We start from the raw sequence: 19,661 nt of genomic DNA, 5'->3' as shown, positions 1-19,661 counted from the left end.
GGGGATGGAGATTACTCCAAGCAACGTCATTACTCTAAGCCTCTCTCAGTGAATATTGAATAAAAGACTTTGGTAAGAACTCTCCTTGCCTAGCTATTCCTGGCAGCCTACTGACAGTGGCGAAGGCAGGGGACCAGGAGAGTGATTTATGGTATGTGACACTGCACACAAAGCAGGAGCTATGGACGGACGAAGAGTTCGGGCAACCCAAGGCAGAGGAAGGTGCACAGGAGAAAGAAGGGATGGGTCAGGCAAGAGATGGGTCAGTCGATTTCCCAATGTCTCCTATAACCAGGAGGGGCTTGGAAAGGTAAGAGCGGTGGTAACTTCCATGCAGGAGAAGTCTCAGGTTACAGGCACGCAACCCATCAGAGAAGAGTATGTAAGCCCTGCTGCTACAACTGATCTATAGGGCTCATACCTGTGGACCACTGCTGTGTGTGTTTGTATCGGAGCACCGTGGAAGCTGCTGTAAGTGTTTCTCTTTCCAAAAAGTGCTGTCAGGTGTGTGCTTCTTCCTTATCTGGTATGGGCCACGACACACAAATGTATTTCCCTCTGATGTTTGGTCTCGTTTTCTGACTCTGAGGTGTAATTAGCAGAAGAGGTGAAGGAGTCAGTAACACAGGTCTATGACTGCGGCAATAGAAAAAGAAATCTAAGAGGAAAACACGAAGCACCAACATCCACTACTGTGTCTCTCAATCATCATTCTGACCACCGCTACACAAAATGTCATGGCATTGTCATGTGACGGAACTCATGCTGTTGAAGAAACAGAAGATCGTTTCCCACCCCTGTCATTAACTATCAAAGAATTATAATCAGCTTTAAAGCTATAAAATTACTGTTCCACTTTATCAAATGTGACAGCTATCCTCTTGTGTCCAAAGATAACATTTTCTTGTGTGATGATTATACATTCCCATCAAGCTGTTACTACATCTTGCTACTAAGACTTTGTCTTGTTCAGTTTTTGCCCTCCCTGGTTAGCACTCCTTGAGAATCTCATGTTTCAAAGTTATGTCTCTCATCCTCTGATGCTCAGTTCATCTTTATTGTATATTTGCTGTCCTAAAATCTAATATGAAATTTGGATCACTTCCAGATGACTTGCTTATCAAGCATTACTTCTGTTTTTGTTTTGTTTTGTTTTGTTTTGTTTTGTTTGTGGGGAGGTTATGGCATCACATCAAGCAGTTATTATCTCTCACTTTGCAGCACATTGCCTGTAACTTTCCTTACTGCAAAAAGTCCAGATAGTTTGGGAATTTGTTGTGTGCGAGCATCAAATCCACATTAACTGTGTAACCTGAATTTGCCAGCATCTGTCTAAAAGCAGCTTTGGCCTTCTGTAATAGAATTTAATTCTATGAACAAAAGAAGCTATATCTCTGGGTCCTCGGCGCCATTGGACTCATGAAGCACTCTTTGTGTATTTCAGTTTGCAACAAATGGTGGGTTAGTTCAAAACTAGAATAATTCCTAGAAAAGGGGAGAAGTGGTTTTAGGGTAGCACAACTGGTGAGTTGCCCTGGGCACCATGTTGCAGGAGGCACCAAGCAACGCTTTAGAACTGAATGCAAGAGGTGCCAAATTTTAGTGATACATAGAGTTGCCATATGTCCAGATTTTCGCAGGTGTGCCATGTCCTCTTTTGGGGGGCCAGATGTTTTTGGTGCTTGGCTTTGTGCTGTTTCCAGTGGCCACCAGGCCTTGCACGGCCTTCCTGTGGCTGCACTCGGCCTCGTGCTGGTTCCTTCAGCCGCCAAGCCTGGTGCAAACTTCCTGGGGCTGCTCAGCCTCCCATCATCTGGAGATGTAGCATTTCATGAGCTGGAAGCCAAAGACAGCAAAGGTGAGAAAGGAGGGGGAAGGAGGGGGTGAGCAGGTAGGCAAGAAAGAGGTCAGCGGCAGAGAGGGGGGAGGGACAAGATTGTGGCACGATGTGGGGAGGTACCTGGAATGTGCCAGGGTTTTTTCTCTTTAGAATATGGCAACCCCAATGTTGCACAGGGCGCCACTCAATTCGAGAATCCAAAGTCTGCCAATCTCTCTCTCTCTCTCTCTCTCTCTCTCTCTCTCTCTCTCTCTCTCTCTCTCTCTCTCTCTCTCACACACACACACACACACACACACACACACACACACACAGGCTTTTTTCGGGGGGGCCCAGGGGTATGCATACCCCTAAACATTTTGTGAATCTAAGTTTGGCCTCATTGAGGGGCAGTATTTCAATATGAGTAGGAAAATGAGAGTACCTCTAAACATTTTTTTTTGGGGGGGGAAGCACTATATATATATATATTTATTAGTTTTCAATTACAGTCCAGCAAAAGCTTCATTATTACAATACCAATATATAATAAAATCATTAATACAAATCATTCAAATACTGAATTATATAATTTAGATAAAGTGGCCCTCCGCATGCTAAATTTGATGATTTGATGATTTTTCTTATTTCTGCATTCCAAAATCATATTAATTTCCACTAAATAATAATAATAATAATAATAATAATAATAATAATAATAATAATAATAATAATTTTATTTATACCCCACCCATCTGGCTGGGTTTCCCCAGACACTCTGGGCAGCTCCCAACAGAATATTAAAAACACGATAAAACATCAAACATTAAAACAGGACTGCCTTCAGATGTCCTCTAAAAGTCAGATAGTTGTTTATTTCCTTGACATCTGATGGGAGTGTGTTCCACAGGGCGGGTGCCACTGTTGGGAGATTCATTCCCCGTGTGCAGTCATAGGTTTATTGTGTATCATATGACTGTATGTGTTTTCATTCCAGAGTGGAAATGACGTAGACAGGATGTTTGTCTTACTGTGTTCCTAAGTGGGACTGTTGTTCCTTTGTTCTTCCTCTTTGCTGTGTGATGCTAGAGAGAGAGAGGGAGCCATGATGAAGAGCTCTGAGTGTGTATTTATATGTAAATAAAGTAGATTAGCCAAATGCTGTGCTACTGAGTCTGTTACGCAACTGTGCAAACCTCTGCCTATCTGTGAAGTGTGCTGGTGTTTGTCTGACACCAGTCGCTGTGATGTTCGGGCTGGAGAATGCTTATAAAGCTCCCTAACGATCACCCGGGAGGGGGAGAACATGCCAATCCATGATACTGTATATCTACCATGTGCATTGGTCTAAAATGTGTGCTATACCAACACAGCATAGCCTGAAAGGGTAACTGAAGACAAATACCATATTGCATCTTCATTGAGAGAATTTCAGAAATAGACTGGAAAGAGAAGTTGCTGAATTGCAACTTATCACCAAGCTCAAAACCATGGAGGGACCTGGTTTGAACAGAGATATCTGATTCTTATCTCATTATACATGATAAGCGATCTTCAGCCATCTCTACCCTTGCTTTTTCATGCAAAACCAATTGCAGTCGTTTGCGGTCATCAACAGCTATCAGTCAGTCAATCACCCATTTCCACCACCCTTCTGAGTGATCCCCCCTCCCCATCCCCACCCCTCCCCACCCCTTCTCTACATAAGTGCCTGGAAACTTCCATTTCACTGTATCTGAAGAAGTGTGCATGCACACGAAAGCTCATACCAAAATAAAAACTTAGTTGGTCTTTAAGGTGCTACTGAAGGAATTTTTTTTATTTTACTTCGATCCAGACTAACACGGCTACCTACCTGTAACCGCATCTTCATTGAGTATTGCATATGTGATGATGGTGATGGTGATGGTAAGGCAAGGCATTAAATTTCTAAAAATCAGTAGAAATAGATTGTCCCTTTGTTTCAAAGCCCTGCCTTTTTCGTATTAAACAATCTTGCTTTTTCTGCATTTTTTAAAATTAATTACTTTGATTTGTACACTGTGCCCCCCCCCCCCATTAAAAGCATCTCGCAACAGAACAACCCAAATGCTGAGCAATGCATTGTTTTTCTTCGGTAGGCTCTCTTTCCAGCCACAATTGCTGCGGGGTCAGGGCTTCTGTCACCATCAAAGAGGCAACAGCTCTCTATGTTGTAGCCTCTTCTGTGGCAACTGGAGTTCCTCTTTGAAACATTCGAGACCAACCTAGATGAAATATACTCGGAGTCACATAGTGATTTCATGCTCTTTATCGCAGCTCGTAAAAGAGTGAAACTGAAAATTTCCCTCAAATCCCAGGCTTTATATACTGTACATTCTTTACACAATGGGTCCTGTCTGATTGGCTGATTCTGCTTTCCTCCTGGAGCCTGATTGGGCTGCTCCTGCAGACCAATCAAGTTGTTGCATTCTAGGATTCTACCTGCCTATTGTTCTGGGAACCAAGCTCAGTACATAACACTAGACATGACTTCAAACATATCATGGTCACACTTGCCTCAGAAGGAGGCTGTCTGAACTGGAGCCAATGCAGAGAAAAGGAGATTATCCTTTTCCCTGCACATTTCCCTACCCAAATTCCGCGCCAGGGCTGCTGTTTTCACCCCAAAATGTGCCATTAGGAGCAGAAAGCAGTTTCGGGAAATGAATGATCTCCTTGTGTGTGGCCCCAATCCAGCAGCTATTTTAAAATGTGTGTGTTTAGGGGGGCGGCGGGAAGAGTAAAAATGCAAGAGTGACACAGGCATGTCCTGCAGCCTTTTTGATTACCTTAGATTTTAATATAGGGCCATTAATTAAGCTTAGAAGTATGATGGAAGGCCTGAATAAACTGACTTATAATCACAAAAACATCAGATAATAATGAGCCGCATTATGCTCGGGGAAATTTTATTTGTGAGAAATGAATGAATGTGTCTAATAATATCATGAGCACAACCGGAGAGGCCCTCCTTGAGATTATTACAATCTGCGAGGCTGTAATTAAGGAATGAGAGTAATTTCTGAAATATAGAAAATCGTATAATACTGCTTTCATAACTCTGCTCCAAAGAGTCTTATGAGCAGATGATTTTTAAAAAGAAGTAATCTCAGACAGGGTTCAGTGAAGGACACACACACAAAAAAAAGTGCAGTTATGACAGCATGAGTTATTTGTTTTACTTAAAAGCTACCTGAAGTTGAATTTTTCTCCTAACTAACTACAGCACACAATCCCCTTTTTAGTTTTAGGGTAATTTCACTTTCTGCCAGGTTCTCTTTTCTCTCTCCACTCTCACTTCCCGTATCCTGGGAAGTTCTGGGACTTTTTAGGTGCCAAAGTTATTCATTTTATTTCTACCTGCATAGAAGGGTCAACAAACTAGCGATTCAGATTTATAGACAGTTACTCTAGTGAAAATTGTGGAAACCTTTTGGAAAAAGTGTATCTCTGAGGTTTGATTATTATTTTTTATTTTTGGGGGGAGTAGTACCATAAAATTATGTATTAGTGGAAAGATAATTTAATGAAGAATGTAATGCAACAGAGTTTGTTCAACTATCTGTATTCTATCAAAAGTTACCGCCAAATAACCAGAAAAAAAGAAGCGCAACTTGCTTAGGTTGACGTGCAGTTGCTTTCCTTCATTTGAATGTACTGTAGCCAGGGCCGGATTTAGTTCTGAAGAGGCCTTAAGCTACTGAAGGTAATGGGGCCCTTTATATGTCCAGCTGTCCATTGTCGACAACAAATGGTCACTGTTTTTTGTGTTGAATGTATGCTATATGGTAATTTATGGACCTAATAGGTATCTAAAGCCATTTGCACATAACAAAATATGTATTTTATCAAAGTAATTGTTGAATTGAAATACAATTAAGAAGAAGTATATGGCAAAACTAACCAGGAGATTCAGGATCCAATAAGACAAGAACTTTAAAAAAGAATGGGGGAAATTTATAATTTACTTAGGAGACCATTGTAAGCAAATTAAAACCTTAGCTGGACTTTAAACCTCACTTGTAGTGTAACAAAAACTACAGTATGGACAATTCAGAAGGATAAAAAATTGGATAGCAGACTGATATGAAGTTGTAAACATTGGTATAAGGACCTATGTAGGGGATGGGGGGGAAGTCTGGAGATTCAGAGAATCTCACTAAATATAAATAATTTTGTTATAAACATATATTTGTAAAAGCAAATGAATGTTGTTTTTAAAAAGGAACAATGTGGCATTTAATTATTATTGTAACGATGCATTGATCGGCATTTTGGTTGTTCTGTTGTGAGATGCTTTTTATAGAAAAATAAACAGCGTACAAATCTAAGCAATAAATTAAAATAAACGCAGAAAACAGATCAGATCAGAGAAAAGCAAAGTCATGTGGTTCTGTGTGTCAACTTACTCTTACAATCAAGCTGTTAGTTTTACGATTTGGATCAGAAGCTTCTGAGATTTTCCAGTGCCCTCAATTTCAAAGACGTGCTTTCACAGTGTGACACTTGAAAAGAGAAGTACGCAGTTTGAAGGCTACCACACAGGAAAAATCCACAATGTTTCAAAAATAATATGTTCCTTTCCTTTCATTTTCTCTTGGCAAGGCAGCAGAGAGGTCCACAAAGGACAGGGTAAATGGGAGAAAGATTGCAGGCTGCTGAAATAAAAATAAATAAATAAAAACAAGAAAATGCCAGAATAACACTTCATATCCCAGTAACCAGTTATTTCAGCAATTTTCATCGTCACATGCAATGCTGGGAGCATCTATTAACAACTGGCTGTATTTTTATTAGGAGAAAATCTATAGTATTGAGTACTGCCTAAACTTTACAAAATCTTCAGAGATATTGCTGCCGTGCACTGCTTGCCAGTTGCTGTTTCCTATGCTAAAATTTTAGCTTTCCCCCCTTTTCTGTGTGATCTTTTTTAAAATTCTAAAATGAATTAGGCCACCTGGGTTATTTATGAGACAACTGCATTGTGAAACTCAAATTATTCCTAATACTTTTTAGCAATATTGATATTGCTCTGTGTGTGTGTGTGTGTGTGTGTGTGTGTGTGTGTGTGTGTAGTACAAAAGGCTACAACTTTGAAAACAGGATCTGTCGTTTTCTTTTCTATGTACTGGAGTCTTCAGAAAGAACCTACACACGGGGGGGGGGGTTGCCATAAATAAGTCAGAAATTAAATCGTTATAACAAAAGAAAAAAAAGCTATGGGAAACTTTTTTTTTGCTCTCCAGCAACATTGGTGTTGCATGTTTATAACACATTCAAATCACTGCTTTATAGATTCAAAAGCTTTATAGCTGAATGGTGTTGTCAAAGCTTGATAGTGCTGTTATTGCAATCTGATATAGCATGTATCATATGCTAAACACTGTACGCAGAAATTTAAAAATAAATAGGACTTGCTGGCTCATATTATAGGAGCTGAAGATGGAATCAATGGATAATGAGTGATATTCTAAGCCGTACCCAGGGTAGATCCATTGAAATAGAACTGAAATTCATTGTTTTCAAATCTTCCCTGGAGCAGGAAGATAAATTTGGAACAGTGGTTTGCAGAGGGACATAGTTCAGAAGGCAGAAGCTGGGAAATACTGGATGGGGAACAGCTAGCAGAAGAAGCACTAGAAGAGAGTAAGCAGATTCACCGTCTCTGGACAGCATCCACCCCCTCCCCTTCTCCAAATACACAGAGAGCTCAGAAAGTGTCAGAACAGAAAGTGCAGAAGGTACAAACTCAGATTACAAGATGTAGGAGAGTGACATAGATTAATAGGGACAGAGGAAGGAGTGTCCCTTAATTGGGAGCACCACCATTCCTAGGAGACGTGTTCTTTGTTCTCTCACTGTGATTATTAAAGATTCTAACTGGAAAGATGTTCCTTCCATTTGATCCTTTATTTACTGCCATGGGGGAGTAAGTTGATTGCCCAAAGCCTGACACCACTTGAGAGGTGCCACGACTGAGTTCCAGTGAGTTCCGACTGAACAAAAGCCCTGAGAACAACAAAGGGATACAGGAACGCAGCAATACCTGGGAAGAATGTGTTGCTTGGGCAAGACTCAACTGCAATAAGACATCTTCATATAATCTCTCCAGGAGGTTCCAGTAGCCAGCGTGGATTGGTGGAGTCAGCCATGGGCCTGAGGGTACTTCAATTCCAAGGGATGGTTGATGCTACAACCTGCATTTGAGTGGCTTACAGGCACATAGATTCATTGACTGTTGCTTCAAGTTTCTGTAACTCCAGAAACTACCCTATGGATCCCATGGAAATAAATTCCATGAAAACTAATACGGGAAACATAAATTTGTGACATGGGTTGGGTACCCAATGCAAGTGTGTGGAATAACTTAGAGCAAAATATTTGTCACTGAAACATTCTGGAAAGGCAACGTTCTTCCTTTATTCTGAAAAGGGAACTCACTTTTTCAGAATCTACAAAGAAGAAAGTAAAAATTTCCCTTCAGCAGTAGGAATATCACCTTGGAGATACACACAAACTCAAAAGGGGAGATTCTTTTGAACAGTGTGAACTTTTCAGGAGATGTGTGAACTTTAGAAAAAACCATCTCTTTTCGGGAAGTCAAGTCTTTAAAGAGTTAGCTACCCTTTCAGTGTTTCTTTATAAAAAGATCCCTAGCAAGATAACACCAGAAGTGACATGACATCTACACCTCAGAGGTTGCCCTTAATTGACACTTCTTTTCCTTTTGGAAACTTGCTGCCAGTTTTGGTTCACGAGAGTCAAGATTACTATTAATCCCTGCACTAAGGCTAAGGAAAAATTGCTGCGCTTGGGCATAAACTAATGGATGATTAGATCTGATTTTTGAGTGAACTCAGAAATTATTGTTCAGTGACATTTTAAAGCTGAGAGAACTTCACAGCATACATCCACCTTAATTGGTGATTACATAATGTTCAGTCGACTGTCAGATTTAAATGCTTCCTCCGTCTTACTTCCAACTCCCCTTTCTGCAAAGGTGGGCTGGATTAAGCCTAGCTCCTGTTTAGTTTCCACACTTGGAATGTGGAATGATGGTGGAGATGAGGCAGTCAAGATACTTATTTGATTTGAACAATCCTCTTCTCATTATAAAGTCTGTTATAAGCTAATTTGGCTCATTTCACCATCCCACGCTGACAGTCTTGCCTAGAGATGTGAAGGCCTGGGAGGGGGAACCAGGAAAATGCAGGGGGGCAGGTGGTTCCCCCCATTTTCTCTTTTTTTTCCATTTCCCCCCGGCTTTTTCCAAAGCCTTTTTTTCCTGGAAAAATGGGGGGGGTGTTTTGATATAGTTTGAATATTCCAGGCACTTTCAATTTTTCTGGAAAAAAAGCTGCTTTGGGGATTAACGGGTAAAAACTGTGTGCCCCCCATTTTTCCTGGGTTTTTTTCCAGGCCTTCCCATCTCTAGTCTTGCCCTATCCAATGTACAGATTTTACTCAGGAATGGGAAACCTGTGGCACTTCAAATGTTAATACTAGGTAAAGGTGAAGGGGCCCCTGACCATCAGGTCCAGTCGTGTCCGACTCTGGGGTTGCGGCGCTCATCTCGCTCTATAGGCCGAGGGAGCCAGCATTTGTACACAGACAGCTTCTGGGTCATGTGGCCAGCATGACAAAGCTGCTTCTGGCAAACCAGAGCAGCACAAGGAAATGGCGTTTACCTTCCCGCCGGAGCGGTCCCTATTTATCTACTTGCACTTTGATGTGCTTTCAAACTGCTAGGTGGGCAGGAGCTGGGACTGAGCAACGGGAGCTCACCCCGTTGCAGGGATTCGAACCGCTGACCTTCTGATCAGCAAGCCCTAGGCTCTGTGGTTTAACCCACAGTGCCACCTGGGTCGAAATGTTAATACTATGCAAGCGTAATACCAATCATGGACATGGCAGGCCTATAAAAGAGAAAGAAAATAGCATAAATATAGGTTTTTACAATACTGAACAGATGCAATACTGAAATACACATTTTCAAAGAAAACCCAATGCAAGAGAATCCACATCTTATTGTAAGGTAAAGAATAAGGGTGTGGTGTGGGAATAGACAAAAGATAAGTCATGGATGAGGAAAATGAACAGGGGAAATGTTAATTAAAGCTAAATCCAGATGAATTCATCCTTTGCAGAGACTATATTGAGATGGGGTGATGATTAAGAGACGTCATACGGGTCTACCAAATACCAGCATAAGCCTCAGTTTCTGCAGTTCCCCATGATGCCTGATTTTTTTCCTTGTCTGCAATACGTACAACCTTTTTTGAGCCAGTTCTCGATTGCAAAAAAATGAACCATCTTTTTATCCCTGGGCTATAACAAGGCAACTACAAGATGAAGGATAAGTGGTTTTAATGTGACTGAGGAGTTCTGGATATTATTCTTAATGATTAATAGCTCTCTGGAAATGCACATGGTGCTTTAAGAAATATTATGATTAAAAACAGATATATATATATATATATATATATATATATATATATATATATTCCAGATTCAGAGAGAGAGAGAGAGAATATTCTCTGACTGAGATTCTAAAGCCAATTTTCAGGACAGCTTACAAGAGCTTTGACACATACATATGAAATATTTAGCATTGCACAGTTTTTGAAAAGGTGAAACAACATTTTATGTATTTTAATTCAGTTGCATGTGGTGGAGTTAGCCATCCCTACATTCCTCCCTTTGGAAACTCCTGGTGGCTGTTTTCAAAGTGGCTTGCAGGTTGGAAGTAGCTTCTTCCAAAGCAAAGACTGCATATGTGTCAGTTTGCACTTTAATTCCTGAGTTTGCTTTTGAGTGAACGTGCTAAATGTTCTTATGATGGCCTGTGAATCACGACCCTACTTTAAACCACAGGGAGAATGGTTTACTGACAGGACAGGGACAGGACAAGCAAACACAGCAATAGAACTGCTATAAATCCGCAGGTTTTCAGACTCATGTTTCTATATATTTAGCATCGTGACTCTGCTGAAATCTCACAGGCATATTCACTCAGTAAATCATGTCAGTTTGGGAGGCATTGCTTTAGTGGAAATAATGACACATAGTGGCAAAAAGTCCCCAGGCATTGTAGCTGAACTGCTACTTGCCACAGTTGTCACAACTCTGAAAAATGTCCAAGCATAAAGTGAAGCACAAAAGTACTAACTGTTTAGAAATTGCTGAACACACACACACACACACACACACCCCATGATATCTTATATATTTCTACAAAAAAAAAATTGCTTGATTGTGTTCAGTTGGGTTTATGGATTATGGAAGAATATGTCGGGCAGGAACGAGTGTGGTTTTGAGATTTGGAGTGAAACTTTTTTTAAAAAATTGCATGACATTTTAGTTGGTAGCACAACCTAACGTACCTGACTTTAATCCAGTTTAGACCAGTTCAACAAAGGTGATGTTGAATAATCCTTGCTTCCACACTGGTGAACTTTGCTTCTTCCAGTACACTGGCATTAGTTTGTCTGTCTTCCCAAGCGATATGTAAAATTTTTCAGACACACTGTTGATGGAATTGTTTGAGGAGTTGGAGATGGCTTTTATAAGTGCTCCATGTTTCACAAGCATACAGTAAGGTTGGTAGTACAAAAGCTTTGTAAACAAGCATTTTGGTTTCTTTCTGGTCCTCAAACACTCAGGAGAAAGCTGCACTCACAGAGCTCAGATGATGCTGGAGTTTGGCATCAATATCAAACCTTTTGTTAACCAGAACTTAATTATAGAAATGAATTCCAAATATTGATTAATTTGTCCATGACAAGTCTACATTTGTACACAGCTTGTTCATGTGTAACCAGTTTGACCATATCTTCAATCCAATCGTTAAAGGGAGCTGAGTCTTTATTTTTCTAATTCAACAATACCATTTTTTTGTCATAGTAAGGGTGCAGAGAGTCCCTTCATACTGTTCCTACAAATATATAACTTTTACAAGAATGTGTGAGAGATGAAAAGCTAAGCGAGAGTCACATTTGGTGCGGACTTAATGAACAGCTTGCAGCTACGCAACCTTTTCCATAATAAATCACTGGTGTAGGGAAGCCCAATTACTACTGTGTAGGCCAGTGATGGCAAACCTATGACACGCGTGTCTGACGTGATACGCAGAGCCCTCACTGCTGGCATGCGCCCATCGGCCCTTTCGCGCTGTTGTTGTCCCCCCCCATTTGTTCTCCCGCTCCTCCTCACGCTACAGCTTGTCTCTGCTGTTAAAATCGGATCCTTTTTTGTTGTTGTTGTTGCTGGTAGCCAGAGATTGGTTTTTTAACCCTTTCTGTGCTGTTTTTCTGGCGCTTTGGCAGACTACCGTATGTCAGTGCTGCGTGTTAGTTCCAGCAAAGGCATTATTCATCATTTATTTCTGTTCTCTTCCCCCCCCCAAAAAAGTGCAGCAGCTTTGGGGCACCCCCCCCAAAAAAGCAAAGCAACTTTTGCACCTCCCCAAAACTTTGGCCAGCAGCTCCCCAAAAAAAGCTCAACAATTCTGGGCACTTTGTGATAAATAAGGGTTTTTTGGTTTGGTTTGGTTAAATAATTAGTTTTTTGTTTATTAAATACAGTTATATGTTACAATTGGGACCCAGGTGGCGCTGTGGTTAAACCACTGAGCCTAGGGCTTGCCGATCAGAAGGTCGGCGGTTCGAATCCCTGTGACGGGGTGAGCTCCCGTTGCTTGGTCCCAGCTCCTGCCAACCTAGCAGTTCGAAAGCACGTCAAAATGCAAGTAGATAAATAGGTACCGCTACAGCGGGAAGGTAAACGGCGTTTCCATGTGCTGCTCTGGTTTGCCAGAAGCGGCTTTGTCATGCTGGCCACATGACCTGGAAGCTATACGCCGGCTCCCTCGGCCAATAATGCGAGATGAGCGCGCAACCCCAGAGTCGGTCACGACTGGACCTAATGGTCAGGGGTCCCTTTACCTTCACCTTTATATGTTACAATTATACATTTTTGTTATTTAAACTATAAATATCGTGAAATTATGTTTTTTTTTCTCGAAGTGACACACCACCCAAGTTATGCTCGGTTTTTTGGCGAATTTTGACACACCAAGCTCAAAAGGTTGCCCATCACTGGTGTAGGCACTGGGTGGAAAGGGGAGAATTGTGTCTTTACTCCACTCTGAGCTTGGAATGGAGAGTTCTCCTTCACCCCAATTCCCTGTCCGGCTGAGATTGTGTCATGCTGAAGGGTGGGTTTAAAATACTTTACCTAAAATCAGCACAAAATAGCTTCCTGCTACCATCTTAAGTGCACATGTAGTTTGGCCCCAAGTGCCTCATATCACTGGGATCTCTGAGGATTTCCACACCTTCGCTGTTACCTGTAAAAATCGCTAATTGAGTGGAGGGGGGGGAGCGCACCACTCTTTGTAAAATTAAAGGATGTGAATTTAGAGGAGTCTGTAAAATGGCCAAGGTATTAAACAAGAACTTTGATATATTCACAGGAGGGCCTGCTGAAAACCTTGCCTTAAATATTTAATTCCGTATTCGGCTTCCCAGCTGACCGACTCTTATTAGAGAAATGAAATTTAGATTAACTTGGCACAAAAAGCAGATGGATATCACTTAGGGGTTTCAGCAATAGAGGGGAGGAGATGGAAAATGCTAAGTACCATTTGCAAAAAGAGAGAGATGGCTTTTTACCCAAGGATGCATAGTTAGCATCCTTAAGAGGTCACAGCCTACATATAAATGAGGCGGCAGCTTTAGTTCTTCGGATCTTTAATGAAGTGTTGTCTCTGGATGTTCCTAGTCCTCTCATGTGATTCCTCTTTATCTCATTCAGAAGTTTGCTGCATGCTCCCTTCTACCTAGACAGTGGAATTAGTGGAAGCCTGGAATTTAAAACAGAGTAACGCTGAAGGCCAACTCACCCTAAGTTTTGTTGTTGTTGATGATTTATTCGATTTCCCACCCTGCCCTTCACCATAAGATCCCACTGTGAGTTATATAACGATTACAAGAGTAAAACTTGTTAAAACAATTTGGTTAGAAGAATTGGATGGAGATACAAACTCTCATATACACAGTGTCAAAGTGGAATTAGCTATAATGAATGGGAATCACAGACCTGTGCAGCAGTCCTCACAATAGATTCATTCAGAGATTACTCTCTGGGCAAACATGCAGGAGAAAACGTGTGTATTCCTTTGAAGCAGGAACTGAACACTCTAACCCAAGGACCACCTCTTTCCATATGAACCTACCTGGACCAGGGCCGGCTCTAGGGGTAGGCTGGGTGGCGCAGGTGCTAGGGGGTCAGCAGGGGGGCGCTGTGCAATGAAGCCGCGCGGAAACCACGCTGCGCCCGCCCACCAGCCACGGGAAGAAACGGGGCGGGGCAGGGGCGCCAGAGCGATCTGCGCACCATGGCGCCAGGGCGCCCAACCTGCTTAAGACAGCCCTGACCTGGACCCTGAGATCATCTTCTTTTGTGTGTCTCCTTTTTTGTGTGTCTCCTTTTTAAGATTTACAAAAAAAATATTGACATAATACTTCCTCCCTTGTCTCTGCACTTAAACAGCTGCTACAGCATCTTATTGCTTTTGGATCCTTGAATCCAAGCTCTCCAAATATCCTTTTACCATCTTTGAAAAATAGAAACTTTATGTATTTTTTTATTTATTTGAGCAAGAGGATATGGGATGATGAGATCTGAACTCTTGCTTTTTATTATTGTTGGCCTGGAATACTGTGTCATCTTCTCTCTCCTAAAGCTTCTGCCTGGATGCATCGATAGCTGCACATTCTACAAAGCAACGGCGGGGTTTCTTGACCGTGTTAAGGCACATCAAAACATCTTACTTCATTTGGAGCTGTGGAAGCCTCTAATTTTCTCAGTTTTAACACCCCTGAAAAATGACACAAGGACACATTTCATTCCAAGGCAAAATAGCAGCAGTCTTAGACAGGCAGTATTTCTGTTGCCTTTTCAGCAGCTAATGAAGACTTGCCTTTTTAGCTGATTCTCTCTCCCACCCCACCTCACCCCAGTCTGCACCTGTCCTGGAACTGTTTTAATGTTTTTATTGTTTTATTACTCGATGTTTGCCATCCTGGGGTACTTAGGGAGGAAGGTGGAATATTGTTTTAATTAATTGATAAATAAGATATCCCATGGACTATCCTTATTACAGAGGGGGTTATGCTCCTTTACACAACTCCATCCTTTTGATGATAATGGAAAAGACGCCAGTAAGTTGCAAGTAGCTAGGCAAGTTTAATTTCCCCTTCTGCTTTGCTTAGGTAGGTGGAACTGACAAGGCACCCTGCAAATGCAGTTTTAGGCTGATGGGAGCTGCAGTCAACGTCTTCTGAAGGGAAGATCTAGGACTATCCCATGCAAGTTCTCCAGCTGTTTTTGGACTACAATTCCCATCATCCCTGACCACTGGTCCTGCTAGCTAGGGATGATGGGAGTTGCAGTCCAAAAACAGCAGAAGACCCAAGTTTGGGAAACCCCAGGGCCGGCCCTAAGGAAAGGTTGGGTGGCGCAATGTGCCAGGGCGCCGGACCGCCGGGGGCGCTGCAGTGCGCCTGCCAGATAGCCGCGCTACGCCCACCAGACAGCCCGACTGCCCTCCCGCTCGCCCTGCTCCTTGCCTCCCTCCCGCTGCGGGTTCGAGTCCCGGCCTCAGCCTGGCAGGTCGGGTCGGGGGCATGAGGAGGACAAGAGGCCAGGCGCTGCGCGGCACCCCCCCCCAGTAGAGGCCTCAGCACAGGAGAAGGCGGCACCGGCGCCTCGCAGGACAACCAGGCAGCCTGGCCCACCCACTGTGGCACCCCTGAGCCCAGCCCACCCTCAGCGCCCGGCCCGCCCATGCCATGTCCCTCCTCTGCGTCTGCGGTGAGTTGGGGGGAGGGGGGAGGGACCTTTGCGCCATGGCACTCGATGTGGTTAAGATGGGGCTGGGAAAGCCTGATCCTTTGAAACAGTTTCTTCAGTAGGTTCATAAGACAGAGTCATCTGTGTAGAATGTGTAGATGTGTTTTAAGACTATCACACACTTTCATTATTATTTGAACATTTTAAATAGCTATTTTAAACTCTCTTCACTGATAATGTTATTGTTTTATTCTTTTGTAAACCACTTTGACATGTTGCCAAATTCAAAAAATCTGCCCAGAATAAAATTTCACCTTCAAAAAAGAGGATTTGTCTGGGGAAAACTGGATGTATAGCAACCCTACTCATTGTTGTTTTCTGCTAACATAAGTGTTGTAACCTTAGTTCAAGTGACAAAGGTATTTGGTTGCAAATCTCCATTTTGTAGGGAGCTGCCTGTTTAGCCTTTATCTGAAGAAGACAGATGGATATAAATGCCTCTCTAAGAGCTGTCTAGCCTTAGGCAGGCTAAGGTAGGTTAGAATGGGGGAGAGAGACGCGTTTTGATTTCTGGAGTTATCTTTTGATTCTAAGATGCTGATCCTGTGCGGACCAGCATCTTAGAATCAAAAGGTAACTCCAAGACAATGTATGGATATTTTGAATGTATCTTTGATATTTATGTTCTGTTTTGAGGAGTTTTACAAGTACAAGTTTGAATTAAATTTTTTGAATCTGTACAATGATTTCTTCCAAACGGAGGAGTCAGTTCTTACGTTTCAGTCGCTTCAAACAGTGCAATATTAATATCTGCAATACCTGCGACTTTTCTTTTGTGGAAACAGACTTTCATCTTGCAGTGGTTGGTGACAGGTGCCCACTTGCATAAGATAGCTGACTGTAAATATAAAGAGGTGCATGAACCAACCGCATGAGAAGCTGGGTGTCCATAGTGCCTGGTCAAGAGACAAGATGAATTTGATCGCCTCTGATCTGAAATGCGAGGCAACAAAGAGTAATGAAAATGTGCTTCCATGTGGGGCTGGATGCTACAGATGACTTCTGCCCAGGGCTTCCGCATGTCTCCTTCCAGTTTACAAGTAGGCACCATATGGCTGGTAACATCTCTCTGTAGCCACTCTGTATTAAACCTTGTATAACTGCTTATTGATAGGATTGCCTGTAACTTTTTGCAGCTGCAAGAGAAGCAGACTTTCAACATATGTTGCTTTCCTAACTGCTGCATCTCTATGACAATTAAACAAACAAACCAACAGACCCACACCTATTGAATTTTTGCCCTTTGCACAGCTATTAAAGGCACAGAATTTCAATCACAATTAACTGCACTGCTAATGGAGCTTTCGACCAACGTTAACCAACGTTAAGCTTTAAGTGATGTAACCATGTAATCAGCTGTGAACTCTGATTCTGATTACTTTAACTGCAACTAGGTGCTGCCACATCATCTCACAAATATCTACACAGCATGTTCATTATCTTCACCGGCGTAAGATATTTCTGGCATATTGTCTCCAGGAGATTTCATAAAACATAGTCATATTTGCCTTCATCACATAAAGACAGCAGAATGACTATGTAATCTCAGGTAGCATCAAAACATTATACACTTCTTGGTATATTTGCTCATTTGCAATGTGTCTCAAGTGTTCACATGGGATGCAGCTCAAGAGAAAATTATTTGTCCACCAGAGCAATTTGCCTAGTGGCTAGAGCAGGAATCCCCCAAACTGCGGCCCTCCAGATGTTTTGGCCTACAACTCCCATGATCCCTAGCTAACAGGACCAGTGGTCAGGGATGTAGTCCAAAACATCTGGAGGGCCGAAGTTTGGGGATGCCTGGACTAGAGTGTCTTACAGATACCATCTCGTTTCCCCCTATGGTTTCAGAGGGGCACCACAATTTAAGAAGGATATTGACAAGCTGGAACTTGTGCAGAGGAGGGCAACCAAGATGATCAAGGGTCTGGAAAGCAAACCTTATGAGGAACGGTTGAAGAAGCTGGGTATGTTTAGCCTAGAAAAGAAAAGACTGAGAGGAGATTAGATAGCCATCTTCAAATATCTCAAGGGCTGTCGCATGGAAGATGGAGCAAGCTTGTTTTTTTTCCTACTCTGGAGGGTAGGACTTGAACACATGACTTCAAGTTACAAGAAAAGAGATTCCGACTAAACATCAGGAAGAACTTTCCGACAGTAAGAGCAGTTTGACAGCAGAACGGTCTCCCCCGGGAGGTTGTGGACTCTCTTTCTTTGGAGGTATTTAAGCACAAAACTGTTCTTCTTCCTGTGATGGAATGCTCTCTTCTGTGTCTCGTGTTGCTTTTCATTGCTGTGACTTTTGCATTTTGTGTTACTTGAGTTGTATGATGTTTTTAGAGATGTTGATAGGTGATACATGTTGGGTTTGATATGAGATAAGCAGAATACAAATTATTTACAGATATAAATGCTCTGGCTTGCCAAGAGAAGAAAAGAGCTGATGCAAATTCAGTGTCCAGCTTGTCTTGCAACCGGAGTAAAACCAGATCGATCCATATAAATCATGGACATGGCTCCTGTTTGTGAAATCAAGCTTTTTATTTGTATCAGTCCCCTTTCTTTGCTTGTCCATGATGTTTATCAAACCAGGCCCATGTCTAAGTGTGAATCATGACAGAGGACAAAATGCTTTATCAAAAGAGATGCCCAAGAATGATCTGAACTAAGGTGCCTGTTAATCCTCAGCAGTAGACTTCAGCCTTTTCATACCCAGAACCCACCTTTAACCCATTCATTATTTTTTATCATATATGTCTGGTGACAGTGCTGATGTTGTGACTCACATGACCTGGTAGTCTGTCCTGACTCAAACCGTTGGTCTAGAGCAGGGGGTTCCCAAACTAAGGCCCGGGGGCCGGATGTGGCCCAATCGCCTTTTAAATCCGGACTGTGGACGGTCCGGGAATCAGCATGTTTTTACATGAGTAGAACGTGTCCTTTTATTTAAAATGCATCTCTGGGTTATTTGTGGGGCATAGGAATTCGTTCATATTTTTTTCCAAAATATAGTCCGGCCCCCCACAAGGTCTGAGGGATGGTGGACCGGCCCCCTGCTAAAAACGTTTGCTGACCCCTGGTCTAGAGCATTCCCTGAAAGTGTTTGGTGGAATCTGAGTCCCATACCCACAGAGTCTTACCTTTCCACAACAACTTCAAACTCTGGTCTATTGTTTCTAAACTGGAGGGGAGAAAGCAGCAGTACTCACATTGCCCTCACATTCCTGCACAGACAGAGGGAAGGCCTCAAAGACAGTAGGGATATCAGTTTTGTTCCCGAATGAATATGGAACACTGTGAAATTTTAAAGCAAACACAAAGTGCAACTAGTAAGTTATTAATGCGCTGAAAATAACACTTCAATACAAACCGGAGGTTTCTGCCTTTAAAAAAAACCACACAACTACCTAACCTCAATATGGTGTGCAGTATGATGCAATTGCAATTATAGTGCAAGGTATCTGAGTTTGCAGCCATCCACAACGAGCTATCATTACTATAGGGTGTTCTCGTGGCAGTTAAATATACTGTATATGACTTCTTCACAGGATTGGAAGGTAAGCTCACTGGCAGCTGCTAGCAAAAATAGCAACATTGCCTTGCAGAGACAATGTGTTTCTGACTACCAGATGTTGGGGATTAACAATATGAGATGGATATTGCCATCCCGCCCTGCAGGCGAACCTCCTTGAGGCTTCTGTCTAGCCACTGCCAACAGAGCGGATGCTGAGCTAAATGGACCATTGTCGCAACCCAGCATGCCCCTTTGCAAAGGTGCACAGATCCAAATGTTAAACCACAAATCCTATAAAACGGAGCCATCTGATTTAGATTTAATTTAGATTTCTCTTTTTAAAGTGCCTCAAAGAATATAATTCCTAGGCAACAGTGCCACCCAGAGGCCAGC

This window comes from Zootoca vivipara, chromosome 11 (assembly GCF_963506605.1).
Source record: "Zootoca vivipara chromosome 11, rZooViv1.1, whole genome shotgun sequence".
Classification (NCBI taxonomy): Eukaryota; Metazoa; Chordata; class Lepidosauria; order Squamata; family Lacertidae; genus Zootoca; species Zootoca vivipara.
The sequence above is the reverse complement of the archived record's forward strand: the minus strand, read 5'-3'. Positions refer to the sequence as shown.